General features: G+C 51.4%; 1 protein-coding gene across 1 annotated transcript in view; it reads left to right on the top strand.

Annotated features, from left to right (window-relative positions):
* Positions 1-3806: 3806 nt before the first annotated feature.
* Positions 3807-22335, top strand: part of TSPAN9 (tetraspanin 9) — a 191774-nt gene continuing 173245 nt past the window's right edge. Inside the window, exons 1-2 of the mRNA XM_044940975.2 lie at positions 3807-3860; positions 11532-11600. The gene's annotated coding sequence lies outside the window, so the exon portion shown is untranslated. The remainder of the gene's footprint in view (positions 3861-11531; positions 11601-22335) is intronic.

Here is a 22335-nt window from a genome sequence, read left to right on the forward strand (position 1 = left end):
TCAAATGAGTCAGCTCTTCACATCAGGTGGCCAAAGTATTGGAGTTTCAGCTTCAACATAAGTCCTTCCAATGAATACTCGGGACTGATTTCCTTTAGGGTGGACTAGTTGGATCTCCTTGCAGTCCAAGGGACTCTCAAGAATCTTCTCCAACACCACAGTTCAAAAGCATCAATTCTTCAGCGCTCAGCTTTCTTTATAGTCCAACTCTAACATCCATACATGACTACTGGAAAAACAATAGCTTTGACTAGACAGCCCTTTGTCAGCAGAAGTCCTTGCTTTTTAAAATGCTGTCTAGGTTGGTCATAGCTTTTCTTCCAAGGAACAAGTGTCTTTTAATTTTATGGCTGTAGTCACCATTTGCAGTGATTTTGGAGTAAAAAAAAAAAAAAAAAAGTCAGCCATTGTTTCCACTGTTTCCCCATCTATTTGCCACGAAGTGATGGGACCGGACGCCATGATCTTAGTTTTCTGAATGTTGAGCTTTAAGCCAACTTTTCCACTCTCCTCTTTCACTTTCATCAAGAGGCTCTTTAGTTCTTTTTCACTTTCTGCCATAAGGGTGGTGTCATCTGCATATCTGAGGTTATTGATACTTCTCCAAGCAATCTTGATTCCAGCTTGTGCTTCATCCAGCCCAGCGTTTCTCATGATGTACTCTGCATAGAAGTTAAGTATACAGCCTTGACGTACTCCTTTTCCTATTTGGAACCAGTCTGTTGTTCCATGTCCAGTTCTAACTGCTGCTTATTGACCTGCATACAGGTTTCTCAAGAGGCAGGTCAGGTGGTCTGGTATTCCCATCTCTTTCAGAATTTTCCACAGTTTGTTGTGATCCACACAGTCAAAGATTTTGGCATAGTCAATAAAGCAGAAATAGATGTTTTTCTGGAACTCTCTTGCTTTTTCAATGATCTAGCAGATGTTGGCAATTTGATCTCTGGTTCCTCTGCCTTTTCTAAATCCAGCTTGAACATCTGGAAGTTCACAGTTCATGTATTGCCGAAGCCTGGATTGGAGAATTTTGAGCATTACTTTACTAGTGTGTGAGATGAGTGCAATTGTGTGGTAGTTTGAGCATTCTTTAGCATTGCCTTTTTAGGGATTAGAATGAAAACTGACCTTTTCCAGTCCTGTGGCCACTGATGAGTTTTCCAGATTTGCTGGCATATTGAGTGCACCACTTTCACAGCATCATCTTTTAGGATTTGAAATAGCTCAACTGGAATGCCATCACCTCCACTAGCTTTGTTTGTAGTGATGCTTCCTAAGGCCCACTTGACTTCACATTCCAGGATGTCTGGCTCTAGGTGAGTGATCACACCATGGTGATTATCTGGGTCATGAAAATCTTTTTTGTATAGTTCTTTTGTGTATTCTTGCCACCTCTTCTTAATATCTTCTGCTTCTGTTAGGTCCATACCATTTCTGTCCTTTATTGAGCCCATCTTTGCATGAAATGTTCCCTTGGTATCTCTAAGTTTTTGAAGAGATCTCTAGTCTTTCCCATTCTATTGTTTTCTTCTATTTCTTTGCACTGATCACTAAGGAAGGCTTTCTTATCTCTCCTTGCTATTCTTTGGAACTCTGCATTCAAATGGGTATATGTTTCCTTTTTTCCTTTGCTTTTTTGCTTCTCTTCTTTTCATAGCTATTTGTAAGGCCTCCTCAGACAGCCATTTGCTTTTTTGCATTTCTTTTTCTTGGGGATGGTCTTGCTCCCTGTCTCCTGTACAGTGTCAGAAACCCCCGTCCATAGTTCATGAGGCACTCTGTCTATCAGAACTAGTCCCTTAAATCTATTTCTCACTTCCACTCTATAATTTTAGGGATTTGATTTAGGTCATATCTGAATGGTCTAGTGGTTTTCCCTACTTTCTTCAATTTAAGTCTGAATTTGGCAATAAGGAATTATGATCTGAGCCACAGTCAGCTCCTGGTCTTGTTTTTGCTGACTGTATAGAGCTTCTCCATCTTTGGCTGCAAAGAATATAATCAATCTGATTTTGGTGTTGACCATATGGTGATGTCCATGTGTAGAGTCTTCTCTTGTGTTGTTGGAAGAGGGTGTTTGCTATGACCAGTGTGTTCTCTTGGCAAAACTCTATTCTCCTTTGCCCTGCTTTATTCCGTACTCCAAGGCCAAATTTGCCTGTTACTCCAGGTGTTTCTTGACTTCCTACTTTTGCATTCCAGTCCCCTATAATGAAAAGGACATCTTTTTTGGGTGTTAATTTTAGAAGGTCTTGTAGGTCTTCATAGAACCATTCAACTTCAGCTTCTTTAGCACTGCTGGTTGGGGATTGGTATTACTGGATTGTTATTATTAAACCCTATTTCACAGGTGAGGAAACTGAGGCCTAGGGCAGTCACAGCCCATGAAAGGCAGGGCTGGGGTTCAATCCCAGGGCTGTCTGGCTCCAAAGCCCTGTCTTACCACCCGAGGCTGCTCCCAGTGTCTTTACGGTAAGATCACTCACCTAGCAGACATCACAGCAAGTCCCTTTCCTTCTGGTCTCACCTTCCTCTTCTGGAAGCTGGGAGGAGTGGTTACATGTGCTAAAGGCTGTCCTAGTGACTGGAGAGATTGTGGGGTGGGGCAGGGGGGGTCAGCCCAGGAAGATTTTATGGGGGCATTGAACAAGGGTTTGAAGGAAGAGGGGAGTCAGAGGCAATGGGTTATTGGGTTCAATCTAACAGACAAAAATAAGATTGTGTGTATGATTTCCTATCTGCCAGTCCAACTAGGAAAGGCCAAGGATGATGAGTTAGTTAAAAAAACTTTGTCTCAAATCATACTTAGCAGGGGATGGTGCATGTGAAAAGCACAGAATGCATTTCTATGACAGCAATGGGGCTGTTTAGGGGTCACTCGGAAAGAGTCCAGGCCCAGGAAGGAAGGCCTATAGGAAGCCCTGGGGCGGAGATGTGTAACCTGAGTTTGTCCAGCTGCTGGTCAGGTCCTCAGGGCGCATGGTGCCCTTTACCAACACTTAGAGGCCATGACTCTTGGGGAGAAAGCAGCTCCTCCAGCATGTGGTCTCCTGCCTAGGTGTGGCGGCGGGGTCACAGGGCCCGGCTCCAGACGCAAGGCTGCGACCCCAGTTGGGACCAGACCGGGCATAGGGGCGTGAACCTTCAGGCCCTCATCTCCCCCTACACCCTGGCCCAAGCATGGGGCAGGGGCAGGGGTCGTACCACTGCCCCGGAGGAGCGGCCGATCCAAGAATTCAGGCGGCGGGGAGGGAGGAAGTCTCCCGGAGGGCAGCCAAGCCTGGGCCAGGCCCGGGATGCCTGGCCCGGGGAGTCCGAGCCCGGCACTGTCCGGCTGGGTCCCTCCAGCTCCAACGCTGGGGATCTTGCCGGGGTTGCTGGAGGTCCCCGGCCCCAGACCCTGCCCTCAGCCTGGCGCACCCCTTCCCCAGCCGCCGCCCCACCCGCAGTGTCCGCTCCAGGTCCCCGCTTCCGTCCCTTCCCCCACCCTTCGCGCGGGGATCGGGCCCCCTCGGCCTTGTAGTTCTCCGGCCGGCCCCGCCTCGCCCCGCCCCCTTTTCCAGCCCCGCCCCTAGGCCGGCCCTGCCCCTCCCTGCGACTTCGCCATTCCCGGGCAGGCCCAGCCCCACTCCCGGCTTCGCCTCGCCCCGCGCCCTCGCCGTTCCAGGGCAGGCCCCGCCCCGCGCCCGCGCCCCGCCCCGCGCCCTCGCCATACCAGGGCAGGCCCCGCCCCACCCCCTCGGCAGGCCCCGCCCCGAGGCCTCGCAGTCCAGGGCAGGCCCCGCCCCCTGTTTCCGCTGGCGGCGGCAGTGGCTGCGGCGCGCGATCCCGATCGAGCAGGACCCCACATTCCTGGGAGCTCGGTGAGTGCGGCCCGTGGCAGGCAGGGCGGCGGGCCGCGGGCCGGGGGCTCAGGAACGAGCAGGGTTACAGGTCCGGGTTGGCGGGGGGCGGGCCGGCAAGCCCCCGACCCGGTCCGCAGAGGGGCGAGCGGCCCAGGGCGCCCCTGGAAGGGGTGTCGGGGGCGGCAGTGGGCCAGCTGAGGGCGGGGTGGGATCTGCTCCCTGTGAGGGGGCGGCAAGCCGCCTGAAGGGAACGACGTGTGCGAGGCCCGGTAACGGGGCGAGGAGGGGTCTTCACGGGGAAAGGCTCGGAAGAGGACCTTCCGGGAACGGGGTGCGGGAGTGGCCGGCGGAACCCTAGGCGGAGGGATGGGGGTCTGTAGGATGCAGCAGGAAGGCGGAGCTCCGGAGCTGTCAAGGGGTTCTGACTGTGGGACCCAGCGGGCCGGCGCGGGGAGGTCCCTTCAGCGCCCCCAGGGAGGGCCGGGAGCTCGGTCAGGGCTGGGTACCGCCTGCAGCCCCGGAACTCCCCGACCACCCCTTGGGCCACCGTTGGTAGGTCGGCACTCAGTGACAGGGCTTTGGCAGGCCCCGAGGTCTGGGATGTAGCCCATCTGTGCATCCAAGTTTGGGACTTTAAAAAACTTTCTGTGGTTATAAAGAAATTAAAAAGTCCAAACAAGAATCTGGCTCCTTACCAAGAGCAGTGTTTGTAGCCGTGTATTTCAGAGCTGGAGTCTTGGATCTCCTGTCTTTGGAAAAGATACTGTCCCTTCTCTCTTTCCCCAATGCTGCTAGTGTCTGGGGAGGTTTGAAGCATTGGGTTAGTATGGGGTCCCCTGGGCTGGGTAGACCTTTCCTCCCCATACCCCAAACATGGATAAGACTGCAGAGAACCAAACTCTTTATGTGATGGTGCCCTTCTGACAGGCAGCTGTCCCCTTCCTTGGGGTGACTCAGGTATTTCCTCCTCCAGGAAGCTTTCCTGGACTAGTGGAGAATACTGAGGACTCAGGCTCTGATCCCTGCGTATCAGCCAGCTTCCCTCTCTTTACTAAAAATAACCACAGAGAATGTTTTGTATGTATGTTCTGCTATAAAGATGTGCAGTCAATTTGTCATTGTAAGTAATGGGAAGGGGAGGAGACATATTATGGACAATTTCAAACAATGGCCTGGACAAATCATTTATATTTAGCTAAGGAATGCAGCCAGGGAGGCAGACCGTTCACACTGGCTTCCTACCCTCTGCCGGATCCTGGCAGGGCCCATGCAACTGAGCTGTGGGTTGAAGGGGTGAGCGAGAGAGGAGGGTTGGGGTGGATAAACTTGAATGGTGATTCAGTTCTACAATCGCTTGTTGAAGACCTGCTGTGTGCAAGGCCAGGAACAGCTGAGAATGAACCAGAATGGAGAGGGGATTTTTTTTGATCTGATTAAATCATATTTTATGGGCTTCCCTGGTGGCTCAGCGGTAAAGAATCTGCCTGCAATGCAGGAGACGTGGGTTCGATCCCTGGGTTGGGAGCATCTCCTGGCGAAGGAAATGGCAACCCACTCCAGTATTCCTGCCTGGAAAATCCCATGGACAGAGGGGTCCATGGGGTTGCAAAGTGTAGGACATGACTTAGTGACTAGACAACAGCAGCAAGTCATATTTTAATCTTTAAATTGATGAACACATTTCTATTTTTTTACATAATTTAAAAAATTTTTGAAATAAAATTTTTTATTTCTTTGATTGCTTTGGATCTTCGCTGCAGCACTCAGAGTCTTCCATCTTCGTTGTGGCATGCAGGCTCTTTAGCTGCATCATGGGAATCTAGTTCCCTGAGCAGGGATCGAACCTAGGCCTCCTGGAGTATGGAGTCCTAGCCATTGGAGCACCAGAGAAGTCCCCAAGCATATGTCATTTTAAATTGCCCCCTTATAGTTTAGGAAAATGAGGCTCAGAGAGAATAAATGACTTCCCTGAGGTCACCGAACTCATAAGTGGGAGAAGCAGAACTTGAACCCGTGGCTTCTGACCCCTTAGGCTGTGTTTTCTGCTCTGTCAGCTGCCTCTGTCACTCTTCACTGTTGAAACTAGAAGACCTCGGCTCCGACCTTCGTCCCAACATTGCCTAACTGTGCAACCCTGGGCAAATTACCGCCCCTCTCCAGGCCTCTCTTTGTGTTTGGAATTTGGTCATGCCCCAGGGCTTCTGGCAGTTCCCTGACCAGGAATCGAACCTGTGCCCCTTGCATTGGATGCTCAAAGTTCTAACCAGTGGATCTCCAAGGAAGTCCCCAGTCCTCTGTTTTGGATGATTATGGGTTAAAATGTGTTTAGGGTCTCTTCCATCCTTGGATATCTAACAGTGTAAGATGCTATCAGCAGCCAGTCAGTGAGTTAATGTGTTCTTTGTTTATTTTCTATTTTTAATTGTGGTAAAAGAAATGCATAAAAACGACCATCATAACCATTTTAAAATGTACAGTTCAGTTGCAGGAAGTATATTCACATGGTCCTGCAACAGATATCCAGAATTTTTTTGCTGCAAAACTGAAACTGTACACCCATTAAACTGTAGCCCATCCTCTCAGCCCCCGGCTACCTCCACTCTACTCAGTGTGGTTTATTAGGCTCCTACTATGTCCTTAATAAATGTTGCCCTTGAGGAATGAATAAGGCAAGTAGGTAGCTAGCTGGAGTGCCAGTCCTCGTCCCTGTGAATATAACTTCAGCTCCGGCCAGTCGCTCAGTTGTGTTCGACTCTTTGTGACCCCATGGACCATAGCCTGCCAGGCTCCTCTGTCCATGGGATTTTCCAGGCAAGAATGCTGGAGTGGGTTGTAATGTCCTCCTCCACGGGATCTTCCCCACCCAGGTATTGAACCTGTGTCTCCTGAGTCTCCTGCATTGGCAGGCAGATTCTTTACCGTTGAGCCACCTGGGAAGCCCCAGCACCAGCCCATCTGTTCAGTAAATGAGTGAGCAGGTGAGGCCTGGGCAAGTGCCTTCACCTCTTTGAGCTTTCCCTTGCTGCTTACAAAAGGAGGATAACAATACCAGCTCTCAGGGCTGTTGGAAGGAGCAGTGAGAGCGTGTATGTGAAGCATGTAGCTTAGGGCCTCAGACACAGCAGGTGTGCAGTTAAGTGGTGCCTGTTATTTATAACCTAGCTGAGGAGCTAGACTCACAGAGGAGGAGAGGACTTCTTTGTACTGTCAAGGCCCAGGCCTGCTGTGGTGGGCACCCCACGGACTAAGAGGGTGTGGATCTAATCCAGGTGCCTTAGCTGGCACTGCATATCCTTCCTGGGCTTCCCAGATGGCTCCGTGGGTAAAGAACCCACTAGCTAATGCAAGAGACACAGGAGACATGGGTTCGATCCCTGGGTCGGGAAGATCCTGGAGGAGGGCATGGCTCCAGTATCCTTGCCTGGAAAATCCCATGGACAGAGGAGATTGGTGGGTTACAGTCCATACAGTTGCAAAGACTTGGACATGGCTGAAACGACAGAGCACGCACACACACATCCTTGCTACCCAACCTGCCCTGCCTGTCCAGCTTCATCTTCCACTGTCTTCCCCCAGGGATCCCTGGTGACAGCCAGACTCATCTCCCAGCATGCCTGGCTCATTCCTTCTTTGTCTCTTAGTCAGACTGTTCCACCTTCCTGAACTGTGCCTCCCCTTTCCTTCCTTCCACTCTTTAGGATCCTACTCATGTCTGAGCTCCTTCACAGAGCCATCCCCAAAGAACCTTTTGGCATTTTATGCCTTCATCTCTCCTGGCTTTGCCACACTGCTTGGGGGTGATTCTTTAATGTGTGTCTTAGTACAAGAGTCTGTGCTGGGACTTCCTTGGTGGTCCAGTGGATAAGACTCTGCACTCCCAATGCAGGGGCCTGGGTTTGATCCCTGGTCATGGAACCAAGATCCCACATACTGCAAGTAAGAGTTCGTATACAGCAACTAAGTCCACGCACCGCAACTGGAGAACCTGCACTGCAACAGAGACCCTGTGCAGCCAAAATAAATAATAAATAAAGCTTTCTTAATGTTAAAAAAGAGTTTGTGCTGATCTACATCTGATGATACAAAACAATAGAATGGGAAAGACTAGAGATCTCTTCAAAAAATTAGAGATACCAAGGGAATATTTCATGCAAAGATGGGCACTGTATATAAGGACAGAAAAAAAAAGGGCAGAAATGGTATGGACCTAACAGAAGCAGAAGAGATTAAGACGAGATGGTGAGAATACACAGAAGAACTATACAAAAAAGATCTTAATGACCCAGATAACTGTGATGTTGTGATCACTCACCTAGAGCCAGACATCCTGGAGTGTGAAGTCAAGTGGGCCTTAGGAAGCATCACTATGAATAAAGCTAGTGGAGGTGATGGAATTCCAGCTGAGCTATTTCAAATCCTAAAAGATGATGCTGTGAGAGTGCTGCACCCAATATGCCAGCAAATTTGGAAAACTCAGCAGTGGCCACAGGACTGGAAAAGGTCAGTTTTCATTCCAATCCCTTAGAAAGGCAATGCCAAAGAATGCTCAAACTACCACACAGTTGCACTCATGTCACATGCTAGCAAAGTAATGCTCAAAATTCTCCAAGCTAGGCTTCAATAGTACGTGAACCGAGAACTTCCAGATGTTTAAGCTGGATTTAGAAAAGGCAGAGGAACCAGAGATCAAATTGCCAACATCCCTTGGGTCATAAAAAAAAGCAAGGGAATTCCAGAAAAACATCTACTTCTTCATTGACTATGCCAAAGCCTTTGACTGTGTGACTCACAACAAACTGTGGAAAATTCTTAGATGGGAATACCAGACCACCTTTACCTGCCTTCTGAGAAATCTGTATGAAGGTCAGGAAGCAACAGTTAGAACTGGGCATGGAACAACAGACTGTTTCCAAATTGAGAAAGGAGTATGTTAAGGCTGTATATTGTCACCCTGCTTACATATAATTTATATGCAGAATACATCACATTAAATGCCGAGCTGGATGAAGCACAAGCTATAATCAAGATTGCTGGGAGAAATATCAGTAACCTCAGATATGCAGATGACACCACCCTTATGGCAGAAAGCGAAGAGGAACTAAAGAGTCTTTTGATGAAAGTGAAAGAAGAGAGTGAAAAAGCTGGCTTAACACTCAACATTCAAAAAATGAAGATCATGGCATCTGGTCCCATCACTTCATGGCAAATAGATAGGGAAACAACAGAAACAGTGACAGACTTTATTTTCTTGGGCTCCAAAATCACTTGTAATGGTGACTGCAGCCATGAAATTAAAAGATGCACACTCCTTGGAAGAACAGCTAGGACAAATCTAGACAGCATATTAAAAAGCAGAGACATTACTTTGCCAACAAAGGTCCCGATAGTCAAAGCTATGGTTTTTCCAGTAGTCATGCATGGATGTGAGAGTTGAACATGATTAGATGCTATCTAATCATCTAATCCTCTGTCACCATCCTCTCCTTTTTCCTTCAGTCTTTTCCAACATCAAGGTCTTTTCCAATGATTTGGCTCTTCATATCACGTGGCCAAAATATTGAGCTTCAGCTTTAGCATCAGTTGAACCATAAAGAAGGCTGAGTGCCAAAGAATTGATGCTTTCAAACTGTGGTGTTGGAAAAGATTCTTGAGAGTCCCCTAGACGGCGAAGAGATCCAACTAGTCAATCCTAAAGGAAATCAGTCCTGAATATTCATTGAAAGGACTGATGCTGAAGCTGAAGCTCCAATACTTTGGCCACCTGATGCGAAGAACTGGCTCATTAGAAAAGATCCTGATGCTGGGAAAGACTGAAGGCAGGAGAGGGGGATGACAGAGGATGAAATGGTTGGATGGCATCACTGACTTGATGGACGTGAGTTTGAGCAAGCTCTGTGAATTGGTGGTGGACAGGGAAGCCTGGTGTGCTGCAGTTCATGGGGTTGCAAAGAGTCTGACATGACTGAGCGAATGGACTGAACTGATACAAAAATGAAAATGGTAAAGGTCCTTGTCTTCATGCATTAAAGGGTTAAGAAAGATCTTCTGAAAAATGACAGTTCAAAATATGAGGTGAGTAGCCTATGAGAGTAGAATATGGATTGAAATGGGGTGGAGTTGATCACCCTGATTCTAGAGGAATCTTGTACCAGGCGGTGTTTGACGTGAGCACTGAAGGACCGCTTTCGTTTCGACAGAAAGAAGAAAGGGTGAGCCTGAGGAACAGTGCTGAGAAAGTGCTGGGGCTGTGAACAGCTCAGTTGGGCCAATGAATAGATTGTGTTGGGGGAACCGTGTACCTTCTAGAATCCCAAGTTTGCATCTGCAGCACCATTTGTGCATGAGCCTGGCTTTCTCCGGAGTCATGTTTCCGTGAAGGGCCAAATGTTTCCTGTATATATCTTCGCATCCCAAATTAACCACACTTTCAACTTCTGCAGCGGTTTAATCTCTCACCTGATGGCCTTTTTCCACCAAGTTTTTATCGCTCCTCGAAAGTAACTTTGGGGCTTTCACTGGTGGCTCAGTGGTGTAGAAGTTACCTGCCCGTGCCAGAGACGTGGGTTCAATCCCCGGTCTGGAAAGATCCCACATGCCTCGGAGCAAGTAAGCCCGTGCACCACGACTTTGTATTCTAGGACTTTAGTGCCTGAGAACCACAACGACTGAAACCCGTGTGCCCTAGAGCCCGTGCTCCACAAGAGAAGCCACAGCAATGAGAAGCCCATTCACCGCAGTGCGAGTAGCCCCTGCTCCCTGCAACTAGAGAAGAGCCCGCACAGCAACAAAGACCCAGCACAGCCAGAAATAAATGAATAAATACATAAAATTACATGAAAAAAGTAGCTTTGGATGTGGCAGAGATGGATGCAACAAAGTGGCCTCAGAGGGTCTCTCTCCTGTCTCAGTCAAGTTACACACTTTCAGATATTCGAAACTTTGTCTCACCGTGAGTGGTCAGAATTCCAAACATTAAATCCTTGGATGCCAAGGGTCTACCCCAGGGATGGCAAATGCCTGGCACAGATACTCTTACTGTTAGAAGGGCCCCTAGCAGACATCACTAAGCCATCTTGGATGTCTTTCCCCCTGAGTCTTTAGCACCCACCCCCCACTGAGTGCTTTCCAGGTGGCGCTAGTGGTAAAAAATCTGCCTGCCGGTTCAGGTAGACGGAAGAGATGCAGGTTTGATCCCTGGGTCGGGAAGATCCCCTGGAGGAGGGCATGGTAATCCTCTCCAGTATTCCTGCCTGGAAAATTCCATGGACAGAGGAGCCTGGCAGGCTACAATCCAAGGGGTCGCAGAGAGCCGGACACGACTGAAGCGGCTTAGCACACACCAGCTGAGTGGACTGACACAGCAGCCAAAACCCATTTGCCCTTCTGGCCTTCTCCAGCTGTTGAATGAATGAGGTTTTGTTTTTTTTTTTCTTTAAATATTTTATTTGGCTGCGCCTGGGAGGGTCTTAGTTGTGGCTTGTGGGATCTAGTTCCCTGACCAGGGATTGAACCTGCGTCCCCTGCATTGGGAACGCAGAGTCTTAGCCACTGGACCACCAGGGAAGTGCTAATGAATGGGTTCTTGATGGGGGAGACTGCAGACCAAAAAATGGCCGTTGCTGGACAGATTTCGCCCTGGAGTGCCTTCACAGCAGATAATGACCTAGTGTTTTGTGTGTTTTCCTGCAGAAATATCCTGGGATCGTCTCTGATCTGTCAGCCGTCAAGGTGTTCGCAGAAAATTCAAGGAAAAAACAGGTCAGTGCCGGTCTGGGTTCACCGTGTGGTGGGGCCTCTGAACGTCTGAGTGTTATAAACTGTTTAAAGCCAGAGTCTCTCTTGCCCTTTCACTGTGGGTTGGGGACTGAGGATGGCCTGGGATGTTGACATTTTCTAGCTGTCTCTCTGCCCCCCAGCTCTTGACTTTGAATTGATAAGCCCCTTTAATTGGGCTTTGGGGGCCAAGGGGACATAGTCCCTCCTCCTCGCTGTTTCTGAATGGTGGCCGGCAGTATTCTTAATTTCTTTCTTGACCATCCTGATGGTAGGGAGGAAGCCCGGGGGGATACAGGAGAGGCCTGTAACTTCCTGCTTCCTGTCTCCTCCCGGCAGTGGGCTTGGGAGCCAGGGTGGAGGACCTCCTGCCAGCCGGCCAGAAAGGAATCTCTGGGAATCTGGCCAGTCCCACCTGTGTCTGTTCCTCTATACTGGGCCCTGCAGGAAAGCCTCTAGCCCTCTGGGTGGGCACCCTCTGCCAGGATGCTCGCTGGGGGTCCTCATCTCTGCTCCTGCAGGCTCCGGGGGGTTATTGCTGGTAGCTTCTTTCTTCTCAGCACCCGTGTGTTGAGGCCCCTGCGGAGCTGGAGGTGGGCAGCAGCCTACCCAGGCTTCTGCTGTGGATGGTGCTGATTCAGGTTCCAGTGCTGCTGCCTACAGACCTGGGTCTTTTAATGTTTTACCTGATGTGTGTTTTATCCTGTGGCTTCCTCCTGCTGGGTGGTTTGTGAATGTCTTACCTTTCAGAACCTGGCTGCGAGGTGGAGGGGGTGGTGTGGTGATAAGGGTGGTGGCTGGGAAATTTTGTCAAGAGTCCCTTCTTTGTGAATCCCAGCACAGCTATTTGGAGCCCCAGGAGCAGCCTCGAGCCTCTTACTGGCCTGTTGTGCTTTTCACATGATACTCAGGTGCCAGTATTCATATTTGTCATCATCGTCATCTGCCACAGTGTCAGTATGTCCACAACTAATTTAGGTTTCCTTGGTGCCTTAGACGGTAGAGAATCTGCATATGATGTAGAAGATCTGGGTTCGATCCCAGGGTCAGAAAGATCCCCTGGAGAAGGAAATGGCAACCCACTCCAGTATTCTTGCCTGGAAAATCCCATGGACAGAGGAGCCTGGCTACAGTCCATGGGGTCGCAAAGAGTCCGACACGGCTGAGTGACTAACACACACACAGACACACCTAACTTAATATGACTGCAGTATTGAATCTTAATTTTACTCTCATTTAGTTTTCACGAGGGTCCTGTGGGGTAGCTAGCATTTCCCGTTTCGCAGTGGCAGCCATTGAAGTGGAGCGCAGGCCAGAGGCTTGCCTAAGACCACATCTTTAGTGCTGGGGGTGGGGTCAGCGGCTCAACACGCCTGCTGCCCCTGCCTTCCCAGCTGACCTTCGGCCCCTCCTATCAGGCCAGGGAATCTGCTCTCGTCCCTCCTTGAGCCTGCAGTCTGCTGCAGCCAGGATGTAGGCTCTCATTCTAAGTCTCCCTTGGGGCCTGGCAGGGGACAGGGGGTGTGCTTCCAGTCTGCCACCCTGGGATTTGGGGCACCGCCTACAGGACGACTGGCCGGCAGCCGGCACGAGGCCAGGCCGATGGAAGCCAGTCTGCTGAAAATCCGGTGGCGGGGATGGAGGGACTTGTGGACAAGTGGGTGAGGGTCATCGCCGATCCTGCCTTGTCCTGCCCCATCACAGAGATCCCACGGGGCCTGCCCAGAGGGGCCCTGCCAGGCCCAGCATGCTGGGAGGAGCCTCAAGGGAGGAGCCGGACAGCTGAGCATCACTTGCCGTCTAGCCAGATGGCTGTCCTTCTGTGGGTCTGTGCTGAAGGCAGAGTGGGGGTGGTTTGAGTAAAAGGACAGGAAGTTTATCCCCTCCTGAGGCTTTCTCAGGCTTTGATTTAGCTAGGTCTTCTCCTGCGGTTGAAAGCCTCTGGAGTGGTGACCAGCTCTGGGTGGATGGTCGTTTACTTCTGCCTGGTTAGGTGACCTGGGGCAGGCCCGTCTCCTCCCCTCCATCGCTCAGATGCCTTCTGTCTCTGGCCTTGAGGTGGATGGAGGACGGAAGGACGAGGTTAATGAGTGAACCAGAGCTCTGAGTCCAGCTGGAAGCTGACCGGTCTGGGGGCCGAGGATGTCCACAGAGACGGCTGCCCAGCTGGTTAGCTAGCGGCCTGACTTCTGTCCTGCGCTGACGCCTCTGCGGCCACTCTCATTTTCACCTGCTTCCTGCCCCAACCTGATGAGTTCAGGAGTGAGAGGCCCCATCTCTGGGCTCCAGCCCAACACATGAATAGTCTGAGCGTCAATTAGAGCCCCTGGCTTCCCAGGTGGCTCATATGTAAAGAATCTGCCTGCGACAAAAGAGACGTGCGTTTGATCCCTGGGTCGGGAAGATCCCCTGGAGGAGGAAATGGCAACCTGCTAAAGCATTCTTTCCTGGAGAATCCCATGGACAGAGGAGCCTGGTGGGTTACAGTCTATGGGGTTGAAAAGAGTAGGACACGACTGAGCGACTAACATCTTCTTAGAGCCCCAGTCTGGTGGAATGAGAACATCTGCCAGGTGAAGGCCGGCTTCCCCCTGCCCTCCTCTCAAACCAGATCCGCAGCCCAAACTCAGCCCCGCTGGCGGGGCTCTCGAAGAGGCAGCCAGGAGCTGCGAGTCTGCGGGCTCACCTATCACCACGTGCGCTTCGCTCCCCAATCAGCAGCCACGTGTAGATGAGGGTTTTTTGTTTTTTTTTCAAAAAATAATTTTTACTTAATGGCTGTGCTGGGTCTTCGTTGCTGTGTGAGGGCTTTTCTCTAATTGCGGAAAGAGGGGGCTACTCTCTAGTTGCGACGCACAGGCTTTTCATTGCGGTGGTTTTTCTTGTTGCAGAGCATGGGCTCTAGGCACGTGGGCTTCAGCAGTTGCAGATCCCGGGTTTCTAGAGCACAGGCGCAGTCGTTGTGGTGCATGGACTTGTTGGGCTTCCCAGTGGTAAAGAACCTGCCTGCCAATGCAGGAGACGTGGGAGACTCAGGTTCCATCCCTGGGTCGGGAAGGTCCCCTGGAGGAGGGCATACCAGCCCACTCTAGTATTCTTGCCTGGAGAGTGCCTGGACAGAGGAGCCTGGTGGGCCCCAGTTCATGGGGTCGCAGAGTCAGACACGACCGAAGCAATTTAGCACTCACGCGTCAACTTAGTTGCTCCGAGGCACGTGGGATCTTCCCAGACCAGGGATTGAACCAGTGTCTCCTGCGTTGGCAGGAGGATTCTTTACTGCTTAGTCACTAGGCAAGTCCTAGAGATGAGTTTTGAGTGTCTGGCTTAATACTATCTGTGTGTTTGAGTTTCCCACCCCCTCCCCACTCCTCTTCCAGGACATGGACATTTATTGCACTTTGAATACTTGCTTGCTTTCTGAGAGTCTTGTAATCATCTCTACACCCAGTGGCAGCATTTGTAAAAATATCTGACCTGTGCTGCAAGCAGGAAAGGATAGGGGTGGAGAGCCGCCCAGGGGGTCTGAAGAGTCAGGCACCTTAGCCTGTCCCTGGAACCCCCCACTTGTTTGGGGAGGCCTGGCTGTCACTGCAGGAAGACTGAGGGTCCCTCAGCCCCCCATGTAGGATCTTGATGTGCTTCTGGCCTTGGCCTTGGCAGCGCAGGGCCACTGCTAACCGTCATAGCATCTTTGTGCAGATTCAGAAAATGCACTGACTCAATGGATATGAATTTGAGCAGACTCCAGAAGACAGTGAAGGACAGGGAAGGCTGGTGTGCTGCAGACCATGGGGTCGCAAAGAGTCAGACATGACTTAGTGACTGGAAAACAACAGGTGAGAAAGAAAATAAATTAGAGTGAGTAAATTGTTGTAAACCTGAACAACGTCCCACTCCACCCGGGCCAGCCTTCTGGAGCCCTGGCGGGCAGTGGCCCTGTGCTTGTGCGTCCGTCCCAGCATAGCTTGTGCTCCCTGCAACCCCGGGAGGAGAGGGGGTTGGGTTCAGAGCTGGGGAGAGGGCCTGGGGTGGGAACGGGCCTCTGAGAGCAGTGGACAGGGGAGGGGTGTGATCTCAGGGGGTGCTCAGAGCAAGGGTAGAACCGGGTGTGGCTGTGCGTGTGTGTCAGTGAGTGTGTGTGTGTGTATGTGTGAGTATGTGTTTGTGCTTGTCTGAGTATGTGTTTGTGTATGTTTATGTGTGAGTATATGTGTGTGTGTGCACGAGTATGTGCGCATGAGTGTGTGTTTATGTCTGTGTGTATATGTGTGTGTGTCTGTGAGTATGCGTGTGTGAGTGTGTATACGTGTGTGTATGTGTGTGTATATGTGTGTGAGTGTGTATACGTGTGTATATGTATGTGTATGTGAGTGTGTATATGTGTGTGTGTCTATGTATGAAAATGTTTGTGCACAAGTGTGTGTGTGTATGTGTGTGTGTCTGTGAGTATGCATGTGTGTATATGTGTGTGTCTGTGAGTATATGTGTATATGTGAGTATGCGTGTGTGAGTGTGTATACGTGTGTGTGAGTATGTGTGTGTATGTGAGTATGTGTGTGTAAGTGTGTGTGAATATGTGTGTGCACAAGTGTGTGTGTCTGTGAGTATGCATGTGTGTATATGTGTGTGTCTGTGAGTATATGTGTGTGTGTGTGTGAGTATGTGTGTGTGCAAGTGTGTGTGTGTGTATGCCTGTGTGTGTACGTGTGTGTGTCTGTGAGTATGCATGTGTGTATATGTGTGTGTCTGTGAGTATATGTGTATATGTGAGTATGCGTGTGTGAGTGTGTATACGTGTGTGAGTATGTGTGTGTGTATGTGAGTATGTGTGTGTGTAAGTGTGTGTGAATATGTGTGTGCACAAGTGTGTGTGTCTGTGAGTATGCATGTGTGTATATGTGTGTGTCTGTGAGTATATGTGTGTGTGTGTGTGAGTATGTGTGTGTGCAAGTGTGTGTGTGTGTATGCCTGTGTGTGTACGTGTGTGTGTCTGTGAGTATGCATGTGTGTATATGTGTGTGTCTGTGAGTATATGTGTATATGTGAGTATGCGTGTGTGAGTGTGTATACATGTGTGTGAGTATGTGTGTGTATGTGAGTATGTGTGTGTGTAAGTGTGTGTGAATATGTGTGTGCACAAGTGTGTGTGTGTCTGTGTGTGTGTCTGTGAGTATGCATGTGTGTATATGTGTGTGTCTGTGAGTATATGTGTGTGTCTGTGAGTATGTGTGTGTGCAAGTGTGTGTGTGTGTATGTGTGTGTGTCTGTGAGTATGCATGTGTGCATGTGTGAGTATGTGTATGTATATGAGTATATCTGTGTGTGTATATGTGTGTCTGTGAGTATACCTGTGTGTGTGTGAGTGTGTGTGAGTATGTGTGTGTGTGCAAGTATGTGTGTGCTTGTCTCAGCATGTTTGCACGCGTGGGTTTGTCTAGAAGGGCATTCTCCTGCATTGTTCTCTTAGCTGAGAGGCCCACCTGAGCCCTTTCACCAGGTCAGCATATACCTGTGATGCGAATGCCCCCCTCCCTTTAGAGTGTGAAGCAAACACTGTCCCTGGCTCCTGGCCCCAGTGTGGAGGCTGAGGTTTTGGGTCAGTGCTCTCCAACAAGCCCCGGGGGCGTGGGTCCTGCTCTGGCAAGTTCCCCCACCCCCCTCTGCCACGGTTGGAAGGGCTCAGAGGAGCGGGGTGCCAGGCGGGTCGGAGTAGGAGCTGTGAACATGTAGAATGATATGTTTTGTTTCGGGGAAAGTGAGGTGGAACTCGAAGCTTGCCATTTCCACTTGTCTCATCCTGGGAGATTCTAAACAACTTTGTTTAAACACTGGACATGCTGACTGCAGAGTCCTGAATCAGGAAGAGCCCTTGGGTCCCCCAGGAAGGCGATCAGGTTTGAAGCCAGAGTTGGGCTCTGGATGTAGCACGTGGGACCCGAGGGTTGGGGGAGCTCTCGGAGCACCCCCGGGGTGTGAGTCACTCCACACTAGCAGCTGTTACAGAGGGACTCCTGCTGGCTTGCTGCTGGGCTGGGGCACCAGCGCGGGGTCACCACCCACCATCCAGGCTGGGGCAGCGGAGAGGGAAGCGGGGTGGATTCTGGTCTGGGCTCTGCCTGCCCCTGCTGTAGACCTAGAAGCTGGGAATGGTGGTGGCCAGCTGGCCTGGGTCCATGGATGTCTCCTACCAGGGGCAGTCAGTCCCTGCAGTGTAGGGAGAATAATACAGGACACTGTCTTATTGAGGGCAGGGTTGGGTGGGCTGTTCTCTGAGGACCCCCAGAGAAGCCCAGGGAAGATGTGGCTTGGCCTTAAGAGACCAGGATGGCAAGCTGGGAGGTTGGGTCAAGACGGGCATGGCCCAGTGATTGGGCTGGAAGCGGGAGGAACAAGCTGGCCATGGGGGGGGGGGGGGCGAGCATTCACTCAGGGGCACCTGGAGTGCCCCCCAGAGAAGGCTGATCTTGGCAGACTAGCAGTGGACAGCTGGTGTTGGCCCCCGAACAGCGGAGTGTGGAGAACGAAAATGGATTTTTAGGAAAATAGGCTTGTTGCAGAATTCAAGGTGAATTTTTTAAAAGTACCTTTTTGTTATTGTTGTTGCACAAAAATAATACAAACTCCTTATAACCTTCAAATGATACAGATGTTGTAGAAAGGGAAAATCTCTATAATCCTACCCTTCTGAGGCAATCACTATTAATACTTTGGCTTATGTTCTTTCCAGGTATTTTAATGATAGACTAGCATCCAGCTGTCTACCTACTATCTTAATTTCCATAAATAGCATCGCATTATACTAACTGGAAGGGCTTCCCTGATGGCTCAGATGGTGAAGAATCTGCCTGCAATGTGGGATACCAGGTTCGATCCCTGGATCGGGGAGATCCGCTGGAGAAGGGAATGGCAACCCATGCTAGTATTCTTGCCTGGAGTAGTCCATGGACAGAGGAGTCTGGCGGGCTACAGTCCATGGGGCCCCAAAAGGTCAGACATGACTGAGTGACAAGCACGATATACTAAATGGAAACTTCTTTAGCTGTCTTTCTGAACTGATCCTCAAGCACCAGGCACGGCTCAGCTGGGCTTGGCACCTGAGCTTGTGGATGCGGATGCGGTCAGCCGGGGGCTCTGCAGGGCCTGGGTGGTCCGGTGGCAGTCAGCTGGGAGCTCTGGAGGGTGGCCTGGGTGGTCCAGGAGCCCCTTTGGCACATGTCAGGCTGGTACTGGCTCGCGGCTTGGCCTCTCTTCCCCCACGTGATTTCTCATTCTCAAGGGACCTGGCCTTTTAAGTGAAAATGGAATCTTGACGAGCTCTTGAGATGGAAGTTCTGAGGTCTCACGATGTAATATCCACCCTCCGCTTGGTCAGAGCAAGTCACTAGACCCTCTGGAACCTTAGGGCTGGGGCAGAGACACCCCTCTTGATGGGAGGGCTGGCAGAGTCACGTCAAGAGCAGGTGTGTTGAGCAGTGGGAGGGCGGGGGTGTGCAGTCCCTGCACGGGCCCAGGAGGAAAGACTGGGATGCTCGGAGCTCAACCTCACAGACGTCTGGAGGACAGTCCAGGCTCTGCCCCTTCTCATCCCCCTCCGCCCACGTGGGTCACCCAGGGAGACTGGCAAGGCAGGAGGCGTGACCCTCCTGCTGGCTTAGTGGTGGTACATTCTGTGTGTGTGTGTGTGTGTGTCGGCGGGGAGGGGGGCGTGCTTATCTGTCAGGAGGTGAGAGTGAGCTAGAGTGAGGGCTTTGTAACGGACAGCTCTCTGGCTGAGAAGTAGGGCGGGAGCCTGCCTGTCCTCCGGAAGCTGCTGGCCCCTTGGCTACTTGGTACCAGCTGCTGATTCTCATGGCATCTCCGGAGAATGTGTGTCAGTGAGTGAAGCAGGGGTCCTAATGAAAGCCAGCCGGTCACTCCAGAATCAGGCCTCTGCCGGCTACTCATTCATTCATTCGCCCAGCAAATGGGACACCCCCCGGTGCTCCAGACTTTCTCTCCCCGTTCCCTCCCACATTCAGAGGTGGAGCGAGGAGACCCTCCCACTCGATCCTACTTTGCTTCCCAGACAACTCACAGTGGATCTCACATTCTGACTTCCCCTGATGTTTCTGTTTGTATAGCTGTCTTATCACCTGCCACGTGTGGTATCTCTTCCTTCGTGTGAAATGTCTGAAATGGCTGGGAGGCAGGAGGAATCGGGGTGGGCGGGGGAGAGCCAGCTGAGGTCGTTGAGGAATGCCACTCCCAGGTTTGAGGGTGCTGCCGTGGAGCCGCTGGAGGAGAAGTCCTCCCAGGGCTCTCATTCATCCCGCTTCCCTCTCCCTGGGGCCCCGCCTGGCCTTGATGAAGTGCACTTTCCTGCACACCGTGTTCTTTTCTTCTGTCGTCTGCCTGGTGCTTTGTGCATTCATCAACCGAGAACAAAGGCTGAGAGGGCTTTCACGTTTGAAAACCCCTTGGTGTTTTATTTTCTCCCTGCTCCCTCCCAGCATCTCTCGGAAAAGAACCGTGTTGTGGCTGAAAGGTTCGCTGTTTGTGAAGCTGTCCAGGCTGCACAGCTTGGCCTTGTGGCCCTTCTCTCCTCCTCCTAGGCTGTCCCGGGGGGAAAGGGACCCAGCTCAGAGACAGGACAGGGCTCGGTGGGGACTGGGGGCAGGACGGAGCAGGCCACTGCAGCTGCCCTGATGCTTTCCCGGGTGCCGGGCCGCCGGCGTCCTGCTCCTGTTGCCGGCTTCATGATATCTGATCAGCGCTCGGGTTTAATGTGTCCCGGTGCTTAGAGTTAAGAACGTGCAGAGCTGACACTGCAGACCTTGGAGAAATCTGGCCTCACAAGCGAGACAAGGAACCTCAGCCGCTCCTTTTGGCCGAGGAGCTGGAAAAACTAAATGGAGGTTCTCGGCCTGCGCCAGCTGAGAGTCTGCCACTTCCAGGTAGACGGTAGGTAAACTCTCCCTCCGGGGAGACCCAGGAGGCCCGTCTCTGATCCCTAACTTCTCTGCCCATGCCTCCACCCAGAGTTCTGGTTCTCTGTGGCTGGGAGGATGGATTTACATGTCAGCAGCGTCAGGAGTCATCGGCAGGTGAGCCCTGGCCAACTTTGAGTCTGTGAGGGTCCCAGTCATCTCTTGGCCCTGGTGCTCTGTGTGATCAGAGGATGTCAGGCCATGTGAGGTTAGGTGAGTCTCTGACCTGTTCTGGGCTACCAGAGGCCTTCTCTGTTTCATCAAGTTCTCCCATTTTCCCCTGAGGCTTGGCCCCGCAGCATCCATGGCACCAGGTCTGGGCTCTGAAGGCCGAGTGAGAAGGGATGGGATCGCTTGTAGAGGGGGCCAGAGCTCTTTCTGTAGGGCTCGGAGGAGAAGCCCGCCTGACCGGCTGAAGCCTCAGGCGTGGTAGTTGGACCTAGTTTGGAATAAAACTGATGCTACGTCTGTTTCATCATGTGCTTCCATCCCTGCTCATCCAAATGACGCTCGGTTGATGGTGCTGTGCCTTTGATCGAGGTGGGGGGACCTGACCCTCTCTTTGTGGGGCAGGGTGAGGGAAGGCGCTGGGCTGGGGGCGCGGTGAGCCCCACCCTGACTGTGGGGCACAGGTAGGGGTAGACCGCAATTCCTTAGACTGTGGGGCTTTTCTCCTTTGGACCCCCACCAAAAATGGCTACATTTTCAATTTTCCAAAAATTAAATTTTCCTTGCCTCAAAATAAATTTTCATTGCCAAAAAATCCTCACAGGTATTCACTGGAGGGATGGTGCAGCTTTAAACAAACACCTAAGAGAGAGTATCTGTCTTAGGACAGTGGTTAAGTCAAGTATCTTTGACATTTCTGACTTGTGTTAGGAGCTAAACCATTCGGGGATGCCACATCTTAAACCCCGTGGTGCAGTCTCCACCCACGCTGGTGTTTCTGAGACCCTGCGTCCCCTTCCCCACTTCTGGACTCTGAGCAGCATTCGTGTGGCCAGAGGACTCAAACTGAAGACTTGTGCAGCCTCCAGTCTCTGCCCGGCTGGGGCATTTCCGTCAACTCACCTCAACCCCTGTCTCTTTATTTCTGCTGAAAGGCAGAGGCCTGGATTTTCCCCTCCACTGATGCTCTGCCTGTTTTCTCGTCACTCAGCACTCGGTACACACTCAAATCTCTTTTGAGTGAATGAATACTTACTTCGAGATATGAAAAGAAACATGTCCTTCATCCAGTCCATTTCCCCAGACACTTGGAGCACTCGCTTGATTTAAAACCATCCATCTTCATGGTGGGCTTCCCTGGTGGCTCAGACAGTAAAGAGTCTGCCTGCAATGCAGGAGACCCCGGGTTCGATCCCTGGGTTGGGAAGATCCCCTGGAGAAGGAGATGGCAACCCACTCCAGTATTCTTGCCTGGAGAATCCTGTGGACAGAGGAGCCTGGAGAGCTACAGTCCGTGGGGTCTCAAAGGATCAGACACGACTGAGCAGTTAACACATCTTCACAGTCTCAAGGCTGGGAGCTGTCTCTGGGGAGGGCGAAGGACTCAACCCAGGAGCTTCTTATTAATGTGTCCACATCTGGGAGGGAGACTGATGGTGACCTTTCCCGAGGAGGCGGACAGGAAATTGTGGGGAAGAGGAGTACACTGCACAGAAGTTTCCTGAGGAGGAGCCCGAGGCTGACTCCCCCAGGAGCTCCTCGCTAGCAGAGTGGAGAGGGCTGGAGCCAGCCTGGCCAGACCCCGA

Source organism: Bubalus bubalis, chromosome 4 (assembly GCF_019923935.1).
Source record: "Bubalus bubalis isolate 160015118507 breed Murrah chromosome 4, NDDB_SH_1, whole genome shotgun sequence".
Taxonomy (NCBI): Eukaryota; Metazoa; Chordata; class Mammalia; order Artiodactyla; family Bovidae; genus Bubalus; species Bubalus bubalis.